The sequence below is a fragment of the Mus caroli genome, unplaced genomic scaffold (genome assembly GCF_978045245.1).
Source record: "Mus caroli unplaced genomic scaffold, Mus_caroli_1 scaffold_11, whole genome shotgun sequence".
NCBI classification, from domain to species: domain Eukaryota; kingdom Metazoa; phylum Chordata; class Mammalia; order Rodentia; family Muridae; genus Mus; species Mus caroli.
In genome coordinates, this window is record NW_028227266.1 from 16,963,927 (window position 1) to 16,970,107 (window position 6,181).

The window sequence follows — 6,181 nt, forward strand, 5'->3', positions numbered from 1 at the left end:
GAAGGATACATTTGTTATGATAGTCAAGTAGTGACCATTCTTAAGACAAAATTGAGAGTAACAGAAATTCATTTAAGAAAAATATTATAACAAAAGAAAATTTACAAGTAAAAATGCCCATGCATTATTTTAAAAATATTATAAAATTGTTTGAGGATTTGTACATATTCTATAACAATAAGAACTTCTTTGTTTAAACAGTAAACTAACATTGATAATATGTGTCATTTACAAGTACCATTTTCTTATATCAAATCTTTTTTCCTGATTTTCTACATTCTAAAATGTAGTTCCTCACACAAATATTATTACTATTTCAAACTAATTAAGCTAATATTTAAATAATAATCTCTTCTTACTTTTGACTATTCTCAAGTTTTCTGATATGACATGGTAAAGACGTATGGTAACCTAATACCACTGGCAACAAATGTTGACAAAAGGACTGGAAAGGGGGAATGTTACTTCATTACACATCTTCATCCTTCAATAAAATCATAGAAACTGCTTCACAGACACATACAAGTGTTTTGTTTATATCATTTTATTACAATTAAATTGAGTTGAAACTAACTTAAATTTTAATATATGATTTATTCCATGTCATATATTCAATACTTGCAAAGAATATGCTCAGCCATTTTGCTACTTACTCTCCTATATATACTTGAATAATTTAGCTTAAGAAAATCTAAAACCTCATTTACTAGACTTACCCTTATTTGTAAAAAATAGACTTTAAAATCAAATATTATGATAAATTGAACACAATTATTAATTACCAATTCAAGACATATATTCATGTTCAGCATATCTTACTATGAATGGGTTATAAAAGGCAAAACAGAAAATAAATGAAATAATGAAAATATATCTAACAATAATGCTCCATCATTTTTAAATTGGTAAAAATATATACTTCCTTTCTATACCTTTATAAAAACATTTAACTAAGTGTTTAATTGGTTAGCCAGTTTCTCAATTTTCACACACACACACACACACAACTCCTTAAGGTAATATTGAAACTAATTATATGACAACATTTAAGATGTTTGTTTCCTTCTAACGAAAGATGAGAAATGCTGTCTTAGAGTACTTCCTGAAATTCAGAAAATGCTTAGTGAATATGAAGTCTTGTTACAGTCAATCATGCAACTGCATACAGTAATTCTTGCATACTTGATGATAGGTACATAATAACTAATTTTTTCAAAATATTAAAATTACATATGGAGTTTTGAACACTTGCTATCCTATTATTATTTCATCTGTGTCACTGGAATTATTTCATGAATTTGATGTGTAGCTCTTTCCCACCAATGTATCTATGTTGATTTCACATCCCTCAAAAAAGCATTTCAAAAAGTATTGATGTAAAGGTACCTACTGCTTATATGAGCAAAATAAGATCCTATCCTTATAACAATCAGAATTTATTGATTTGTATTATCAAGTAGATTTCGTCTCACTAGAAAGAACATACATTTACTAAAATGATTTCTCTTGTATATGAAGTAATGGTGAGGGGAATACCATTCAACATAAGCTTATTCCCAATGAAACACCTTCAAGACATCTATGTATTTTTTTCAGTTCACAAAAAGAATATTATTTATTTACTTTTTGAACGTTTTATTGAAATGTTTTTCTTGCACTGTATTTTGATTATTCCCCTCTCCTGTCACTTCCCATGCATTTCCCATTCCCAGCCAGTGAAATGAATGCGCTTTATTTCTCTCTGTGCGGAGAAAACAAAAGAGCATATGAAACCACAAACAAACAAAACCACAAGAAACACACAAATAATTTCCAATAACTCAAAATTGTGGTGCATTGTACAATAAAAAGGTCTTATAAAATCTCAATAAAAATCTCCAAAAAGTCAACAAAAACAAATTCTACAAAAACAAACAAAATAATTGAGTTTATTTTGTGTTAGCCATCTACTTCTAGTCATCATGTCCACCCTTAAGTAACAGAACACTGATTTCACAGGCACTAAGACCAAACATTAATAAATAGGACCTCAAGAAACTGAAAAGAAAAACATAATTAAGGCAAAGCAACAGATTATAAAATGTTTGTTCATACATCTATTAGAACATTAATACATAAAATATATAAAGAGCCAAAACTCTGGGCTGAAGAAAATAAATAACTCAATAAAAATTAGTTCTAAAAAGCAGAGCATTGTCAAGAGATGAAAAATAATTGGTGAAAAATGCTTAAAGAAATTATCAATCACATTAGCCATCAGGAAAATTTGAATCAAAACCACTCTGAGATTTCAACTTAAATCTGTCAGGATGGCAAAGATACATAAAGTAAATACAGCTAATCCTGGTAAAGATATTGGAAAAGTAGCGTATTTGTTTATTGCTTGTGGGAACACAAATTGTATAGTCACTAATGAAGTGTAGTGATTCCAAAGGAGATAGGAAGAGATCAATCTTAAGATCCTTCTATATACTACTGGTGTATACTTGGGCATACATACAAACAAGATTAAGTAGGTTGACTGTGCTCTTATTCCCAGTGAAGATCTACTTTTGCTGTTATGTTCTATCAATTATGTTAGTTTGCCTCTAAAAAAACTAACTTTATGCTCCATTGTTTTGTTAACTAAGATTTCAGGACAACTTTATACTAGCAGTCTGTTCAGTATAATAATACACAAATAATAAATTGAGATTACTCAATGGTTAATAAATGTTATTATGTTCGTGTTCCCTGTATCTTGTAATATAGACCTCAGAGAATTAGAAATGAAACAATTTATTTATCTTTCCAAAAATATAGAGGTAAATTGAATGATATATTACTTGAAAGACATGTATATTTGCATAATTATTTAATTCCAGAATTGTTATTTCCAGTAGCAATATCTGTCAATTCAGGCAAGATATATTATTGCTATATGTTATATATTATAATATAATAAAATATAATATAATATAATATGACTAATATATAACATAATATATAAAAGCCTTATATGGAGAACCTATCAACCTTTCTTTACGATACGTATGCATGAATACCTCCTAGAAATGAAGTTTAATACTGGCTACTCACCTATAGAAGTAAGTGGAACCAATAGGACTAAAAAGTAAAAAATCAGAGCATGACATGGTGACACACCCATGTAGCTCCAGTACTCAGGATGCTGTCATAGGAGAATCATAGTCTGTACGTGATTCACTCATTTCTTTTATAAATTTCCAGTCAGCATGAATATTTAAGTTGCTGTTCAAAAATCCTCACCACAGTTATGTTTAAAATATTGTTTTATGACTCCTTGCAAGTTCCTCAACAGGAATAAAAAAATAAATATAATGGTCATTAGGTTATTAAATTGTAATATGTTGTTTGAGTTCACTGAGAAGTTAACTCTTCAATTGCATTTTTCTCCTGCACATTTCAGATCCAAGGAAGCTTGTCTCACAGTGTCCTCCAAGGTCTGGAAGTCTCTCTGATAGGAAGGGAAAAGAAGAGTAAAAGACTCGTGTCTCTAGCTGCATATGTATCAGAAGATGGCCTAGTCAGCCATCACTGGAAAGAGAGGCCCATTGGTCTTACAAGTATAGGGGAACGCCAGGACCAAGAAGTGGGAGGGGGTAGAAGAGTAGGAGGGGTATGGGGGACTTTTGGGGTAGCATTGGAAATGTAAATGAAGGAAATATCTAATCAAAATAAAATTTAATTTTTTTAAAAAAAGAAAAAAGAACCTAAGAGTAAAATCATTGTGCCCTTGAGAACAGACAGAAAGTAAACTATTTACAGTCAACTCTGCTATTGTTTACTTCATTATATAAGTGTCTGTATTGGTAAAGAGAATGAGAGAGTTGGGAATTTTATACATGGGAAGCCCATACATGGAGGAACAGTGCAATTAGTACTTCAGTTGACTACCTATTGGATTTCATGAGAGCCCAATTCGAAGATGTCACCCTTACGTTACATATTTCTTCTTTTAACTGAAATCCTTGCACAAGGCATCATTCACTATGCTCTGCAAGGGACTTTTGCTATTAGGAGTTCCAGTTGAATTTCTTAAAGGAAATTTTCCAGTAGTTCTGTGATGCCTGTTTTCAGTATCCAATTTGAAAATGTTTTGGTTTTTAGCTATGAATAATTTGCTATTCTTTAATTTGGTTTGGGACATTGTAGATCATTCTCTAACATACAAAATATAAGAACAGACACTATCTCTTCTTTTGAAATTGTGGTGGACTAAAGTAAGCAAGGAGATAAATGTTAGAAGGAAGAGTTCTCTTCTGAGTTATGCACACTCTGGTTATCCCATTATATTTCTTTCCTAAAGAGAATACACGGGCTGGTGAGATGGCTCAGTGGTTAAGAGCACTGACTGCACTTCTGAGTTCAAATCCCAGCAACCACATGGTGGCTCACAACTGCCCGTAATGAGATCTGATGCCCTCTTCTGGTGTGTCAGAGGACAGCTACAGTGTACTTATGTATAGTAATAAGTAAATCTTAAGAGAGAGAGAGAACACTTAGTAAATTCAATGATTTAACTTGAGATTGACATTAAATTCCAAAAGGAAGAAGACAGAGAGATGTGGTATCTTTCTGGAATATAGGAAGTAAAATGGTTGATTTTACTAAATGGCTCACTGATGTTTCTCATGGCATGGCAACGTTTGTCCATAATAAATCCAAACAATATATACCTGGCTTAATTTTTTTCTACCTGACAATCTTGGAAGAGTTGACTGAAAGCAATATGTTTCATTTTTTTAAAATATAATGGAAAGACAGGATATAGAAAAACTTTATACATCAGAGTACCATTAAAGACGATCCTTGATGTTATGGTAAATAGTCTAGTTTACTTTTTCTCACCATGGACATCATACACTTTTCAGGATTTATAGAAAATAATTTAGAGGCATTCATTTTATGTGAGATATCTGTATGTAGAATCAGAGTCTATGAAAAGCAAATCTTGAATGAGGTATCTAGTACATACAGTAAAACAGAATATATATTTCATAGTTCAAATAACTGAAATCATTTTTGTTACTATTGTCTTTACACAAGAACTGTGAAATTTGTCTGCACAATACATAAAGAAACATTCAGGACTCTTCCATCCTTCCACACTCTCTATACCTACCATTTTAAGCTACTATTCTGTCCTGTCATGGTTAGGAAGTGCAGATGCATTCACCTTATCCCACCAGGTCCTGAGTCAGGATAGACATCAACAGTGAAATTTAATAGTTTCCTGATATAGTTATCCATAGAAAGAGAGATACATGTGTGCCAATTCACTGCAAACTTAAAACTGAAGAACTGGAAGCATGGGATAATTGTTGGATCTAATAGGACCTGGAAGACTAAATGCACAAAACTCATCATTATTCAAATTGGCTCAATTTGTCTTAGTCTCTAAGGGCGTCCTAAAATTAATGAGGAAAGAAAAAGAAAAGAAAATGAATGTCAACACCCACCTTTTGAGATTTATTTTCCTTTATTCTAGAAAAGCTCTGGAGTTCTGCTTCCTTCCTTTACTAACTAATTCTCAATATTTATATGAACTGAAGATAAAAGAACCATATCATTTTGTGCATTTTAAGAGACATTTGGACATTCAGTTAGATTTTTATTAAAGAAATTGTATATTTAAAATCTCCAATACCAATATAGTTAATACATAGTTCTATCATGTTAAGTGAATTATCTATAATTCAAAGAAATCAAAATCATATCTTAATAGAAATTTTTTGGCTTTTTTTGGGGGGGAGGTTATTTTTGTTTTGTTTTGATTTGTTTTGTTTTGGTTTGGTTTGGTTTGGTTTGGTTTGGTTTGGTTTGGTTTGGCTTTGTTTTTTTTTGCTTTTGGTTTTTCAAGATAGGGTTTCTCTGTATAGCCTTAGCTGTTCTGGAACTCACTTTGTAGACCAGTCTGGCCTTGAACTCAGAAATCTGCCTGCTGTTGGGACCAGCCTGTGGCTCTCATGTCCGGGTTCAAGCCTGGGAGGCATCCTGGAGCTGAAAGAGAGGAGAGAATCTAGGCGGGTAGAGAAATAATGGAACCAAGACAAGCTAGTCTGCTCAAGGTTCAAATGTTTAATAATAAAATCTGCGCTTATAAAGAGGGAAGTCCATCCCCAGTCATGCCAAGTTTCTTGATGTAGAGATGTGAAGTTGT